The 17,211-nt window shown below is 40.9% G+C and overlaps 1 protein-coding gene across 4 annotated transcripts in view; it reads right to left on the minus strand.

The window, feature by feature from the left end:
• Positions 1–17,211, minus strand: part of FOXO3 (forkhead box O3) — a 111,200-nt gene that overhangs the window by 19,566 nt on the left and 74,423 nt on the right. The gene's annotated exons all lie outside the window — the stretch shown is intronic.

Here is a 17,211-nt window from a genome sequence, read left to right on the forward strand (position 1 = left end):
CAAAGAGTACAGTATGGAAGGGGGGGAAAGAGTAACTTTACAGTGGAGACACCTGACAGATGGTATCTCAGCCAGGTGATCAAGGGAAACACTGACGTGTGTAAGTTATGCTGATAATATCTACTCTGGATATGACACGATGAAAATGGCACCTTCCTCTGTGGTCTTCCTTCCAAAACACATCACCCCAGTCTAATCACGAGAAAAACATCAGACAAATCCCAATTAAGGGACATTTAACAAATGCCAGTCCAGTATTCCTCAAAACTGTCAGAAGCAGGAGAAACGTAAGGAAGCACGATGATGAAATATAATACATCCTGGGTGGGATGCTGGGACAGAAAAAGGACATTAGGTAAAAACAAAGGAAATCTGAATAAAGTAAGAACTTTAGTTCTTAATAACATATCGATCCTGGTTTATTCGTTGTGACAAATGTACCAAATTAATACAAGATGCTTACAATAGGGGAAACTTGGTACTGGGTATGAGAACTCTCTGTAATAGTTTTGCAATTTTTCTGTAAATCTAAAACTATTCTGAATTTAAAGATTCTTTTTTTTTTTTTTAAAGAAATAGGGCAAAATATCCCCAAAACACTATTGACGACACTCATCTTGGAAGAACCCTCCTGGCTTGGTAGATAAGCCCAGTTGACAGGAATGACCCAGATCCAGTTTTATCTCTGCCACTGACCAACCATGTCACCTTGAGCAAATCATTTAATCTGTCAGCAGCAACTTCAGTTCTCCATCTTCATTACAGCCATAATAACATCCAAACCATTCCTCCCTGACAGGAATGATGTAAGGATGATATATGATAATACACTTCAGGAGCCTGTCACGCTACCAAGGCAGGGCGTTCTTACTGCTTTATGAGGTACAAAGTCCACGGTGGAGAGAGCTCACCGCCTGGTGCAGGCTCATTCTAATCTGTAAAATGTCTCATGGGCAGTAAAAGAGAGGAGTTGGTGGTATTCTCCATATCTGGAACAGCACCTGCAGCCCAGATGAGTTTGTATTTACAGTGTGAACACAAAAGATATTGCCTGATGCTGTATATTAAATATGAAATATCCTACATGTTACCCTAGTTTTTAAAAAGTTGGCAATCACCAACTGTATTTATGTAGAAGATACAAATACATGTGTTCTACCAAATGTTTTTAAAACACAGAAAGTCAGTAGGCTTTTATCATAAGTAAATAACCCAAAATACAGAGTTTCCCATATATATGTCTCCATGCAAGAAGGGCCTACAGTTTAGGCTGGGCAATAAGTATTAGCAGCCACGGGTCGTAAGTTGGCATTTCTACCACGACCATAAAGATGCATTTGAGAGAAGAAAAAGGGCAGCATGCTGAGTATCTGATGAGACAAATATTGCCCAAGAGACTATATATCTTGCTTCCCTTTTACCCTTATGGGTTTTAAAAGAATAATGACATCTCTACTAATGGTTCAGAAATTACATTTCTTTAAAAAGGAAAACACTTTCTCAAAATTGATATGAAGCATGCTCTTAAAACTCACTGTGCAGGGTTCAAAAAGCTGGCAAGTGCAAGGTGGTTCTACTACTGAGCACTGAGATGACTAGATATATTAAATAAAAACCTAAGCTTCTTGGTGAAAAAACAGGAAGGTCCTAAGGCTGTGTAGGGGCAACGTGGACACTGGCCTAATTACCCCTACCCTGGCCAGCCTCCTTCACTCTAGATTTTGGAAAGAGTTCATACCAGCACCCAAAATTAACGATGACCAATCATTAAATATCTGATCACCATCTCCCCCTTTAAAAAGCATTTACGAAACGGTATTTTTTGAAATGCATTTTTAGTTTCACCAATTCCAAATCAACAGAGAAAAAAAATGAAACACTTTACAGACCTCCCAAATTCCCTATATGGATTTTCTAATGGTCATCTATTACTGCAATTCTAAATCCTAACAATGCATATGTGTAATTTTATAAAATTACAAGGTACAATTGGTTAACATTTGTAGACAGAAATTAAGCTTCTGTAAGGGCCTGTGGTAAAGGGGCTGGATAGCCACGTCTAGGACCAGAACCAGAGAATGTCAGGGCCCAGGTCCCTAACTGCAAGGGTACAGAAATGAGAGCCTGCCTGATAGCACTGTCGGCTACTGCGACATGGGTTTTAGATTCATTGTCTTTAATCCTCACAACAAACCTGCAAAGTTGGTATCAGTGCTGTCATCACAGATACGAAGGCTCAGGCTGAGATATTAAATAACTTATACAAGGTCACACAGCTAGTGTCTATAAGAACCAAAACAGAAATTTGTTTTCTCAACTCTAATCCACTGCTTTTACTACAATCTTTCATAAGTATGTCACCAAATTATTCAGAAGTCATCATTTAACCTATCTGTGCTATCATTTAAAGAATGAGCCCATGTTTGTTTCTATACTAAGTGGCCATCACAGCTTTCGTTCTAAGGACAAGACAGTGGTTACCATACAAACCAATGTTAACTACCTTAGATTCCAAAACAAAACCCAACATATTAAATGGGTGATTAGCTTTAGTGCCCAATCTTTGCTCAACTCTTCATTTCAGAGGTTATTAGTGGCAGAATACAATCCCTAAGGCATCCTACCTACAAAACACTCAGACAGGTTTTTCCAGTTACATTACTAAGACAAAACAAACACAAACTGTGCCACCACCATCCTCACAGTCCCGTATCTCATCAGTCTTCTATCCCTACAGGCTGACCAGCCTTCCATTTATAAAATCCATAATATGAAGGTGGAGGCATTGACAAAAGTCAATGAATATGGCCCCTCTGTCCATTTTAGTTCAAATGCTTCCTTCACACTGCCAAAGTCAAATGCTGTAAATGTACTGGGTTTTTTTTCCCCACAGGTCACGATTCAAATCACTAGCTTTTCTACTTAAATTCTGGCGAAGCATGAAAAGGTAAGCAAATAAATGCCAGAACTACAATATTTCCACACGCCTTCCCTGATAACTAAAGTTAATGAAGATATGCTTTCCGTATGATTTCAAACTGTTCCTCCCTCACTTCAGTCCCAGGAGTTAAGAAATGGGATTTATAAAAATGGACAAGCCAACTGTAAAATCCTTTTACAACTTGTAGTTTAAGTTCTCTAAAGACCTCTCCATCAGGGTCTGTAAATTACTTTCCAATTTACTGTGTATTTTCAACTACAAAACTACCATTAAAAATATTCTGTGGTTTTCCACTAATTCGCATATTATCCCAAATTGTCTAAATTTCTAAGATTTTACATTAGTTTGGGCGTTGGGAGCTGAAGGTAAAGGAGGTCCTGCTTTGACAGGACTTGAGTGATTTTTTAAAATCATATCTAAATATACTTTGAAATATCTTTTGAGGTAGGCCAGCGTTAACTGGCTGAAGTACTAGGAACGTGCTTTCCTTAGGGCTCAGGTGATAAAGTAATAGTATGAACCAGGACTCCTACTGCTAGAGCTCAGGCCATTCTGTCATCACATTTGCTTACTGAAAGGGGCCAAGAAACAACTATAACCCCAACCCAAAACCATGTGATTAGTTCTGTTTATTTAAATCCACTACTAAAAAATCCAGATACTGATGAATTACAAGAAAGCAAACATCTCTATGAAGAAACTTTAGCATCAGGTACAAATATCCCAGTTCTTCTCCAACTTGGGCCCAAAGATTTAGAGAACCCTTAAAAAGCAACTCTATCACAATGTGACTGAAGTGAGAAAAAAGAATAAAAATACTCTTTATCTCATTTTTATGTCAATCTTCTCTTTTATCAAATGATTTACACTGAAGGAAGCCCTGCACTGGGGCAGAAATGCTTTAGATGTATTTAGTTAGTAGCAGACCTGGCAAACCTATGTCCTACACGACTGCAGCTGCAATTAGTGGCCCTATCCATCAAGGAGGCATGTGTAGTAGGTGTAGGAAGGAGGCAGCACGAAGAACCTCACGTTTCACAGTTGTGCCAACTGCAGCAGTGCGGGTCCCTTTGCTTGGTCCTCCTCAGAGAAATTAGTATAGAGTTGACTGGACTTACCAGAATCTGGCAATTATCTTTCTTGCTATTGTGAAGACAGTTATCTACTGCAAGATACATTTACTGCCCATGCTAAAGTACACACGGTCACTACATACATGCATGCCAACTAGTTGTGAAGATAGATGGACCCAAAACAGATTAGATTAGGTGTTGGAGAGCAGCTGCCTGAAATGAAAAAGTATTGCACCAATACTTTACAAGGTGGATAATTCATACGTGCAGTTTAAGGCGGCCAGTGGAGGGAAGCAGTGTGATGCTGAAGGAAGGACCACTGGCTTTGACGTCGGCCAGCTCTGAGTTGGAATCTTAGCCCTGGCATGTGCTTGTGACCTTGGCCAACTGACTAAACTTCGGTTGCCCCTTTCATAAACTGGGGATAAAAACACCTGCTCTGCCATACTCTAAGATCTTTGGGAAAATTAAATGAAATTACGCATGCCAAATACTCATCAGAGTGCCGAGCACAAACAGGCTCTCAACTGTCAGAAGCAGTGACATCACAGACATACAGAAGCAGTGACATCACAGACATTCACTTACTGTTTTCCGAGCACCATATGCTTGAAACCAAAAGGTGAGAGGGTGGCTCCTTCCAGGAAAGGATTTCAAACTCTTAAAAGTATTTTAAAGGTGCTGTGCCAGTCAGGAAATAACTGGTAATTTCTTAACTGTTGCTACCCTATGTCCGCTCCAGCCCCTTCCAAACCATGTTTACCTTGTGCAGACTGTCCACTAACCCAGACACCAGCTGCATGTGCTTCCCCTGGAACACAGAGAGGGTTTTGTCTGGAAGCAACATGTGGTATCAATTTATCTTTCTCAGCAACAGCAACAAGGAATCCACTGACTTTAAAAATAAAAAGGGAGTTGTGTAATTTAACTCTTAAAGGCCCTTGCCTTTTTAAAAAAGACAGTTCACTTTTTTTTTTTTTTTGCTACCTCAAAAGCAGCAAAATGAGAGTTCTGGTTGTCTATTCCCAAGCCAGACCCATTGCTTCTCACCAGGCAGACTGCAGGAGTCTCCCGGGTCCTTACAAGGGAGTCTAGTGGGGACAATCTGCAAAGGGCTGCCTTTAAACACAGTACTCCTCCAGCTTGCACAGAGGACCAGCATTTCAAGTCGGTCTCACTGCTCTGCCTTGTGGGCACTGACAGACAATTCAGAATGAGGCTGCCAAACACCTAAATTCTACTACGTGCATCCGCTGAACTGCAGAAGATAAAGGTCACATGAAAAGTCCAATGGAAAGAAACCACAAGTCATGGGAAACTCAGGGTGCTGTGTGCCATGGCAGAGCAGCCCAAAGGTGCAGCTTCAGGAGAGGGGCTGGGAAGTGGCGTTTGATTTATAATGGCAGGTTCTTTCAAAGGCAGTTCTCTGGGTGAGGCCCTGATTTCTCTCAAGTATTAGTTCTTCACCCTGGCTGCCCATTAGAACCACCGGCGGAGACTTTGTTAAATACTCTCGCCCCATACTCCTGGAGATTCTGATTCAATAGTCGTGGGGAAGGCCTGGATAGAGGTACATTTTTAAAGCTCCCCAGATTATTCTAATGTGCAATTAGAGCTGACTGAGAATATGATTCCAATCTAATGATTCCTTGTCTGCCCAGGTCTGATATTCTTTAAGTCAAAATTTCTGCCATTTAGAAGATCAGAATGAGAATTGGGGCCATATATTAAAGCTGTGATTATATAAGCAGAGTAAAATGGAGAGTTAGAGCAATTTCTCAGATCACTGGAGTCTAGTTATCTCTCTTCTTATAAAAAGGAGGAGTAAGGGGGAGGGGAAAGGGTCCTTGACCTTGACCTTGCACTGTCTTGTACATAGTCATCCATTCTGTTCTGTGCCATTTCTCCATCTACCATGGATAGTCATGGACAGGAAAGAGGGCAAATGGACTTTTGCAAAAGTAAGGCTGATGTGGGCTGGGACAGTCATTGATCCCTGTAATTTTCAGAAGCCTACCTGAACTTACATGCAGTTCACACAATCCCTTTTATAGACTGTCCTTCAAGCAAAACACCAAAAGATTGGGTAAAAATAACACAATACTGAGGTACTTATTAGCTTCTGCAGTTAAAAATACAGCAAAGTATTACTTAATGAACTTCTCTGAGAACCAAAGTACATATTCGGATAGCTTTAAGAACATTAACAACAACCACATGCTGTTTCTCATTCATCAACTGGACAGAACACTTCACCATTACAGTCAGTGCAGAGACCCTGGGGTGGACGCTGCCAGGGGCCAAGTAGCACCCCCACCTGAGGGAGCGGTGAGGGCCAGCCCTAATTAGACATTACTAGAGTCTAGGTGTGAGCTGTCTTGCCCTCTTAGATTTAATCTACTCTGGAGCTGGCTAACCTGTTGCTTAAAAGCAAGTATAAAAAGTACGATGGAATAAAACAGACTTGAAATCAAAATGGTTTTATTTCTGACTATATGGAATACCAGCTAAAAGAGCCAAACAAGCCTTTCAGGCTGAGAAGAAAACTTAAAATAAACACATAAGAGATTGCATAATCAACCCTGATGTGTAAGACAAGTTCCAGGCTGGCTCAGTCTTATCCTTGCCTAAAATACTAAAAGTTTAAACCATTAGGGGACTTATTTTAAAAAGATGATGTTCTAAAATAAATATTGTCGGGAACTTGGCTGAAGGATTAAATTTCCAGCTAAAAACAAGATTTCCGTTAAATTTGCTGACAATAATCCTCTACTCACCGAGATCTCTGAAAACTAGCCTTTGTTTCAGGTTTTCATACCGTAAGCAACAGGTTCTGGTCCTTCATTAAGAGGAATAAGATAACAATAATAATAAAAATCTTGTGATCAGTGTAATGAACCCATTTTCTATCCAAGCAAAATGAGACACATGAGGCCTCCTTAGGAGAGGAAGGGCTGGGCAGACAAGGAGCATTGCCCTCAACTAAAAAGGAAATCCTAGAATCCTTAAAGTATTCTATTACAGACCGTTCTGTTGGGTTTTCTAGCATGGGTTTTATTTTCATATTATTATTTTTTTCATTTAGCACTCTTCTTTTCAAGCTCTTCCACAGCTGTTTCTGCTCTTGGAGGGCAAGAGGGAACATTCCATTCCTCACAGCCAAACCTGCACTTCCGGCACACAGAGAACCCTGGCAGCCTTGCAACCTCTGCCCACACCCACTCCCTGCAGCACCCACCCCTCCCCCAACCCCTCCCACTTCCAGCCCCACATCCTTCTTCCCACCAACTGAGGAAGCAGCAGCTAAGGACGGCAGTCAGGCAGTCAACGGAATCAGTCTCCAGAAAGCAGGTTAAAGCTGCAGTATTTGCGCCCCACCCCCCTCTCCAAGCTTCTTCCCTGATTTCACTGAATCCATTTCTCCTTCCCAGAGGGCTCAGCAAACACATGCGACTTAAATTCCATTGAAGACCATGTATGGTTAGCCACACAAAGTGGATGTTTCCAAGGGTTAAAAGCCATAAAGTTACAGAACATTCTTGAAACTGACTCTGTTAAGTAGAAGACGTAGAACAGAAATAATTTTATTATTAACATAATTTTCACTTAATTAAAAAAAATAAATAAAGCTGCAAGTTTTTCCAGTTTGAAAACTTATTATAGGTGGAACTAGAGAGACTAAGAGGACATTAGAAACACATCTAGAATGCAGGAACACGTCAGAGAGCTGAATCACTTTTTATCACTTTAATGTCATTATATAAGTGACCAAAGCAGGAAGTTCAGTAAAAAGTAATGCAGAAGGCTGTGAAACCCATCTAGTAATAAGCAGCCTGAACTTTACGTGAAAGAAACCAAGGGCCAGAGACATACAGGGCATACCTGAATTCAGCCAGCTAGTTAATTATCAGCTGAGCTGAGACAAACTTAGATCTCCTGGCCTTGAGGTATAACATAGTACCATCCAGAAAAAACATTAGTCCCAATGTCTGGATTACCACACCAACTGAAGGGATGAAGTGCTGGGAGCACAAAGGATGGATAATATCTACCTTCTTCCCTCCTTCCCTCCTTCCCTCTCTCCCTCCCTTCCTTCCTTCCTTCTTTCCCTCCATCCATCCATCCATCCAATTTCGGTCTATCTTCCTTTATAACTTGAGTAATGTGGTCTGTCTCCTCTAACATAGCAGTCCCCAACCTTCTTGGCACCAGGGACCGGTGTTCTTATGAGAATCTTATGCCAAAAGATTTGAGGTGGAGCTGAGGCAGTGATGCTAGCACTGCAGAGTGCCTGCAAATACAGATGAAGCTTTGCTCGCTCGCCTGCCACTCACCTCTTGCTGTGTTGGCCGGGTTCCTAACAGGATAACAGACCGGTACTGGTCTGTGGTCTGGAGGTTGGGGACCCCTGCTCTAACACCTATTAAACTTTTTACAACCAGACATCATATCTTATTATAGCTTTAGCACCTAGCATGGGGCTTGGTACATAGCAGGTGCTCAGAAAATATTTGTTTAATCAAAGGATTAGTAGGAACAGGACAGCAGCTGAATTATACCGTTAAATGAAATGTTATATAAAACATGAACCAAATGAGCCAAACGATCTTCACATGAGTGAAGATGGAAATAAGCTTCCATTGTAAAATGTAAAGCAGATTCTAGGTTGTTTTAAAGTCGACAAGTCTCATCTTTGGGTATTAACTTCAATTATACAACTCAATTTCCCCAAACAAGACAAGATGGTCTAATAAGTAGGCTTAAGGTTCTTACCGTCCCTGGTAAGAAGGGCAAAATGATAGTGTAGGGCTAGTTGGTGGAGCAAGGGCTTGGCAGAATGGTCAAGAGTCCATCTAGGGTAAAGAGCTGACTTCCTTCCTTGGGATGCCATGGGGCCCCCACTACTTGGTAATGAGGTTGGCCCAGAGTCCTCCGAGGAATACTCAAAACCACAGATAACATACCCTACTTCTAAGTCTCCTCCAAGCAAGCACATAGGGAATAGAAATACAAAATAAAGTCTATTTTACCTGTAACTTTAAGGAACTTAATTTGTTCGGTGCCTACAAGGGCCAACTCCCTGAGCTTGACAAATCTGATTTCATTTTATTTTCATGACAAGCCTATCAGGAAGGTACAGAAAAGTTCAGTAACTTGTCTAGCAGGTGGTGGTGCACGAAATCAAGCTTGAGGCTAACTCTAAAAGCGAAGCTCTCACCACTGCACTGTGCGTTTCCCTTTGAAGTCATGGAGTGCCTAAGGAGAGAGGCGCCATTAACAGGTAATGAAGAAATGCGAAGCTTTAAAGCTTATGAAATCTTATTGTAAGCTTTACAATAAGAATTAAATGTTTCCATCTCTAAGTTTCTGCACATTGTCCTCAGGATTATGAAAAGGAGGGAAAAGATAAAAAATAACGACCCATGAAGCAAGCCTCGATGAAACCAGATCATTTTTAGAAATAATACCTTTGTTCTCAGTCACACCCCAAGAGGGATGCTATTACAAGTCCTAAGTTGACCTGGGGTCACCATTTTTAGGGAATGACCAAACAAGATTATTGCCATAAACTGTTAAGTATCCAGGCCTTCCTCAGTGGCACATCTGGTGCCTTCTGTCCTCAGGGAACATTCGCCCAGGACTGAGTCAAGCCAGTTTTACCTGGCTGTCCCTGGCAGGCCTACTCACGCCTTTGAACAGCTGGCACCACGCTATGGGTCCTCAAGCCAGAGGCATCAGGCAAATGTCTGCTTTGCCGTGGACCTTGCTATTATGAGGCTTAATCTGAAACAGGGACTCAGTTCTATACTATTTAAAACATGTAATTAGTTTATTATTGAGCCAGAAAAGATGAGCTTGCTTTAAAACTATGTGAATTTTAAAATATGATGCTTTTTGCCTGCCAACTGACAGCACGACTGAGATGCTTCTGTTTAACCTCAATCAAAAATTCTGCTAGGAAACTGCTTTTAGGTTGCATATGCATGCTATTTTATTATTTGTCTTCTGGCATCAAAACCTGCAAAAACAGAAATCACTGACAATGCAAGCACATTAAAGGGATGGATGTGGAGGTGCTGAGTGGGTGAGTGAAACAGCTTGAGAGTTTGACATCTGAAATCCAGGAAAACTGCTTTTCTGTTCTTAGTTTACAAACCCTTCCTTCACATGAGACTCACTGGCTTTAGCATCACACATACAAACACAACTGTTTCCAGCTCTTCAGATGTTACGGCTTAGAAAAACTGTTCTTTTTGTCTCGTTATTTCAAGAGCAACCAATTTCTTCTTGGTAGCTCTGAAATATATGCCAACGTGTGGGCACAGTCACACAGCTACGCACAGGCCCACACCCTGGAAAGACTGGGAGGGGTAGAGGCACATTTTTCAGCTAGGGAAGGAAAAGGTTTGGGCTAGTATTTACAAAACAGACATTTGGAAGCAGGCTATCTTCCAAGTGTCAGTGTTATTCTAACAGTCATCGAAAATCAAGGTGTTACTGGTGAAAGAAGCAGAGAAAGTAAAGGCCACGTAACAGAATCTCTCTTGTGTAGGCTACTGCGAACAAAATGACCGATGGACTTTTCCTTTATGAGAATAAAAAATACAAAACTCAATTCTGCAAAAATGACCCAGGCCTACATAAGCTGTGTTCACCTCTAGACCCCAGTGAAATTCACCTAACAAGGGGCCTGCTGAGGAACTGCTGCCTCTAGCCTATAACCTCCCTTGCATGTGCAGCAGCATTGCACTGTACTCATTTTGCAAGATTTCTTCTTGTTTAAAACCACAGGATGCAAAAGTAGTTGATGACCAATACAATGATATTGCTAAATGCTGAGTAAACCAACCACTAATATTCCAAGATACTCCTGAGTGCCAATTACTCATAAAGATGAGTAACAGCTCAAAAGTCCACATAAAATGATCAAATAAGGAACAAAGAGGACATTCCCACTGACTAAAGTACCAGGCACTCAGAAACCATTTTTCTGAAAACAAAAAACACAAACAAAAACCCCACGTACACATTCATTGAGCTATTTATATACTGGTACATTTTAACTTAAAATTCGGATGATCCCAAATGTGCAAGTTAATACAAGCACTATTCCCCAAACTATAATGAATAAAGCAGGTTGAATATGCATGAGAAAGATCACAGTTTTTCTAAAGGCCATGACAGGAATGCAATATTTTAGTAGTAATCCATACTAGGCTGTAATCTACTTTATGTCCACTGCTAGGTAAGCCTGAAAGCACTTAAACTGGAAGCACTAGCACCAGTAGTGTAATATCTCTTACCCAGAGGGCAAGGATAGTTAGGTATGAGCCTAGAGAAGCTGAACATATAGTAGAAATGAAAAATTCCTGTAACTGAGTGTTTCGAGGGCTAAAAGAATTTAAAAGAGTTTTCAGACCCTGTTGGTGGCTGCAGGAGGCTTTCGGAGTCAGAAGGGCTTAAGAGGAAGAGGTCAGAGTATGGTGGACAGTTGGGGGGATGAGCCCACTCCTCTCAACCAGCAGGTGCCAGAGTGTTCCAGAACTCACTGGTCCCTACACCCCAGCTGTGAGTGTTTCCAAGGCCACTCCTGAGGATGCAGTACCCCTGGCCCTACCACTGCCTCTGCGGCTGAGTCTGACTTGGCAGGGTAAGCCCTTAGGTTCTCTCTCAGAACTTCCTGGAGCCTGTCATCTGAAGTTTTTAACTCTCTCCCCTTCGTTGGGTTGTTCATTTGCTAATCAGGTATATGTGAGCACCTGACAACATGACCAGGTACCAGGTCTTTCCTGAGGCTGAACAGATCATTGTACACAAGGCACCCACTGAGATCAATCCCTTCACATCAAAGCAAGGAGGAAAAACACACAGGAACAGATGTTGCTGAGCCATTTTCAGGTTCAAAGGTAGTTTTAATTAACATACTTCCAACTCTCTGAGGCATTATGTGGAACAGTATTACTCTATATTAGCTGTTTTTCCAGAAACAAGTTCATCAGGTTCTTTCAAACAGTCCTGACTCAGCAGTCTTCCCAAGTAAGAAAGACAGCCGAGTCCTGATGTTAATTTGTGGTTAGAAACGAAAGTTATACAAGCTTCCTATAACGCTAACTAATCCAAGTTGGGAGACAATCTTCATGGGTCTCTGGCATTTCTTCATGTCTTGAAAGTAAAGTACTAATGGCCCTCTGTTCTGGACTATCTTTCAAGGTGTTTGCATTTGCGCAGTGAACAGCCTTGAAAGATAATGTCTCCCTCCAGCACAAAGGGCAGATACGCTTATTACCCATTACAAAAGACTTAAGACCCCTAAACTCAGGATTCCTCTCCCAGAACAGAACCCAGAAGTATGTGCAGGAATCAACCTGATCCCGTATGTGTCACTCCTGTGGAACCTGGGGGTAAGGAGAGAATGAATGCAAAATATGGTGCTGTTCATACTGCTTGCTGTGCCATGGGTGAGTCATAAATTCCTTTGCCTCTGACCTAAAAGTCTCATGGACAGTAGGGTCAAATCTCAGATCTTGCAGCTCTTGACAGTCCACTGCTTTAGCTCATAAACTACTGGAATTTCCTTAATTGCAAGAGATGAAACTGGGCAAGTCATCTCTAGCTAACTTTTTTCTCTTCAGAAGGGACACAAGATAATGGGAAAGATAACACAAGATAAGGAGGAAAACAAGGTCACAGGTAAGAGAAGCAGACACACATATCTCCAGTATATTGAATGTTCCAACTTGTCTCCTATAAGTTGGAAGACCTATAAGGCTTTATGAAAACAACCCATTAATAAAAGGATTGGTGGCAAGGAAGGGGAGGAGCGCCCTGATACAGCCACTTTGCAGTATTTCATCGGCATCAGTCACCATCTTTTGCGGCTGTTGCTCAATGTCATGGTTTTCCTGGGAAGAGCAGAGCTGATTGAGCAGGTTTAGGTTTGTCTCTCGCCTTCCTCTTCTACCAGACACGAGAGCACACCACGTTATGTCCACCCTCCTCATCTACCTGACGACCCGCTGCCCCACACATGGCAGTCCTCTTGGTCACATTTGTTGAGTTTCTGCAGGGTCCAGGTGTCCATTATGGAGCCCTGGACGGTTCTTAGAGGAAGACTTTCTGTTTAATCCCCCTGAGTTGTCTATGGTCTGCCCCAAATTTAACCCTGATGAAAGTGCTTTCAAGGTCTTTCTCCTTGCCATGAAGTCACGAAGACAGTGACTTTGTTGTTGCAATGTGTCACCTAAGTAGAGAGCCAGGATTCCCTCCTCCCTCCATTTCAGCTCTCCCACATAGATTATCTTCATTCCTCTGGCAGTTATTTAGCAGCTTTAGACCTGCAAAAAGCAAGATGGACTAGGCAGATCCCTTGAACCAAGAGCAAACACACTGCAAATACACATTTATATACTCTCCCAGTTCCCAAAAGAAGAGAGTTAATTTTCTAGCTTATTAAATATGAACCAGGAGCCTCTACTATAAAATATAAAAACCTTACAAGATTTCATGCTCTCCAGTTTCTAACTATTGATTTAAGCCAGACATGTTCTGGTACATAGGAAATTGGTATTTTCTTTTCCCTCCCCTTTCCTCTGGGATAACCTACTTCCACTCTTGGCAAAAGGAGGCGTATATTTACTATAGGGTTCACATGTACCTACACGTCCAATGCCTCCAGAATGATACTGGATTGTTGCCACATGGCCAAATAATGTGCTCTTTGAGAAATAATTATCAATTAGAGTGCTATAAAATGGGCCAGCAGTTCTACTCTGCTCACACTGTGAGGTATTTTGGCTACCAAACACAACAATCTTTCTTTAGTTCTTTTCACATCAATCAGAAAATTACGTTAATTTGCTCTGACGCTATTTGTGGACATACGTGGAGAAGAGTGCAGACATCCAGGAGTAAATCAGAATCGACTCACTCTGCTTGGACAGCAGGTCCCCACGCAGGCACTCCAGATACTAACATGATACGGGGACCCCAGTTTGGGCTGGGTGGTGAAGGCTGCAGTAAAAAGGAACTATTAGCAACAATCTGTAAGTAATCAATTTTTAGTACTTTCGGTCTAGAGTAGCTGCCAAAAGAACTTGGCAAAAGCCATCATTTAAAAATATACCACTTTAAGCTACATGAGGTATTCTTACTATAGTAAATAGGTTTTACTCTATCTATCTAAACCTACATATGAGGTCTAAAAATAGAAAAAAATAAAGGTTTAAAATTTAGATACCACTTGGTCATTAAAAATGTCCTATGGTTTTCTGTCCTTCTTCCTGACAGTGCTCTTTTGTGTGGTACTATTTTAGTGACAATTATTAAAATGTTTCTTGGGGCGGGGGGAGGGTGCATAACATATGGGAAAGTCATGTGAGAAAGCAACAGGGAAGCGTTAAATAGCAAAAGAAAGCACAACGACAGCTCTTATTCTATGCTGAAGGTGCCTGACGCGGGAAGACTCTCAGCAACTTTTCTTGAAAGGATAAACGACCCCTCCCCTTATTTTCTCTTTAGAACTAAACCATGCTGAATTAGGTTAGCATCTACAATACAATCCAGGAAGTCTAGCATAAAGAGATACACCCTCTCTTTCCCAGGTTCTCCATCTCCAAGGAAATCTGCCTTTAGCATTGAAAGTCACAGTAAATGATGTATCACATTCAAATAAATTGTCTGTCTCAAACTTCAAAAGCACTTAGAAGTTCAAAATGTGGATATTATTCATCTTATTAGAAATCATACTCATGCTTCAAGTGGACTACACAATTCAAATAGAGTAGGAGAGGACATTTTATTTTTGATTAAGATTCAGGATTTTTTTTCTTCTGGTAACTGTGGGAAAATAAACATTTGGATTCATTGGCAAAAGCATTAAGTGGGTGTAAACTTTAAAAATAATATTAATACCTACTGATATTAAAAATGTAGACAACCTTTGACAGAGTAGAACAGCCCACTCCATTCTCCTCCTCTTCCTTATTAACAGAATGTTGACTCTTAGCTGGGCACATGGCTGCCCAGGGAAAAAAGACTAAATTCACCAGCCTTCTTTGAAGTTAGATGTGGCCAGGTGACACAGTACTGGCCAAGGACATGTAAGTGGAAGAGTTCCTCAGAACTTTCAGGAAGACTATTGAAAGGCAGCTGACTCAGATGAGAAGCCCTTTTGTTTTGCTTTCCTTCCACCTGCTGGCCTCCACCTAGAAGGACCACGAAGATGAAAACTTACCCGCTATTGTGGGACAGAATATAGAAGGAGACTGATCCTCAATCATTTCTTAGACTGGCCATATCAGCCCTAGACTTCTTCTACGTGAAAATAATTCACTATTAAATTTTGGGTTTTCTATTTATACAGCCAAACTTAATCCTAAATGATAGACCAAGCAACTCTATTTTCAGAAATTAATCTTATCAATACGCCCTTCTACACATTTTACTCTCTTACACACACTCATCTTTTGTGTAATTTAGATAACAGAAAATCACTGATTACAAATTCCAAGTGTTAATAATAGTAAAGTTTTCTAATCATATCAAGTAAATAATGCAATAGAAACATCTAGCAAGAAAGGCCTTTCTGTGCCTATCTCCCACCTACCTTGATGTATGTGTCATCAGGTACCTTGAAGAGCTTTTCGGTGAGTGACTGTGTGTGTGTGTGCTGGACACCGTCACCCTAAAGTGTTACAAGGCTGGCAGTGTGCACGCTGATCCTCCTGACCCCAAAGTTTTAAAAGTTCTGGCATAGAAGCCATTAAAGACAGGGACTCAAGACATCTGTGATGAAATTATATCATAATGAGGCTTTTAACACGTCTTGTTTTGAGCTAACCTGGATTTCAAGAGAAAGCAATTTAGGAATTTAAGAAATAAAAGTGAACTGTGGGAAAGATAGACTGGAGATACATATGGTCTTTTCTTGGAATTAAATTTATGGTACAGAATATATAAGGCTATTTCTTACCAATCATGAGAATTATGCCTGGGCCACTGCCTTAGCAACAATTTTCACAAAACTATCAGAAATAGCATCAACAGACAGTGAGCAAAGAATGTCTAGAACATACCGAAATGTCATACATAACGTGGACAAAGGTTTATGCTCTTCTGGCTTTAGAGCAACATGAAATGAGAGAAAAGTCAGGCAGACATAGTGACATATCAGTCTCCACTCAATCCCAGAGCATCGAATCCAAAAAATAAAAATGCTATCCAAGAAGACCAACAGTGTCATATCTGGACATTGTGGCATGGCATCTAGTAAGAGTATTTTTAAAAAGTCTATACTCCCACTGAACCAAACTGTGGTCAATTATTCTTCCTTAAAATGAGTTTTCAAAAATCAGGAAACGAGCAAATGTAGTCACTGACTAGCCAATCCCAGGAGGAGAAGATGGGCAATTGATTCAGAGGACAGGAGGTTACTCAGTAACTGATGTTTTATATACATTTTCCTGATGAATGCTACATATTATTACTTTTAGGTCTGTGTGGGATGAAAAGGGTTTATTTCAGAGTTTAAACTGTTCCTTTCAATATCTTCTAACCCCTTCTTGATATGCCATCAAGTCCACTCCTGGTCCTTCATAAATGAATCTGCAGAGCCTTGGGTCTGAAACTGGCCCTGCAGCATCAATGTCTGTGCTAGAGGATAAAGCCCTAGGGCCAGGGCCACCAACTTCTTTGGTATCTCCCATGACGCTCTTAGCACAGGGCTGTGGACTCCACAGACACTCTTTTTCATTAAATACAACCACAGTAAAGGAAGCTTTAAAAAAGGAAAAACCCTCCAAATTACAATAAATGTTTTATGGACTAACAGCTGTTTTGGAAAGTAATTTTAGTTTATTAACATTCTGTAGGTATAAATACCCTACGTCAAGTCCCAATTTCCTTTTGCTTAGGGATTTGAGCAAACCACCCAGGATGCTACTGATGATGAAATGTGCTTAAATGCATTAAATCAATAACTTAAAGGCATCATAAAGAAACCAAAATTAGCTAAGACAATCCGATTACACCAAAATATCGAGTTTTGTGTCTACTCAGTAACAACACAGTAGGACCAATATTTGTTGAATGAACTTATGAATAAATGAGATCCATCGACTTTGTAGAAAATCCCAACACGAAGGAGTAACCATTACTTCCTTCAAGTCCCAACTGGAAACTCACAATGTGCAGCAAGAC

Source organism: Pteropus vampyrus, unplaced genomic scaffold, assembly GCF_000151845.1.
Source record: "Pteropus vampyrus isolate Shadow unplaced genomic scaffold, Pvam_2.0 Scaffold101, whole genome shotgun sequence".
Lineage (NCBI taxonomy): Eukaryota > Metazoa > Chordata > Mammalia > Chiroptera > Pteropodidae > Pteropus > Pteropus vampyrus.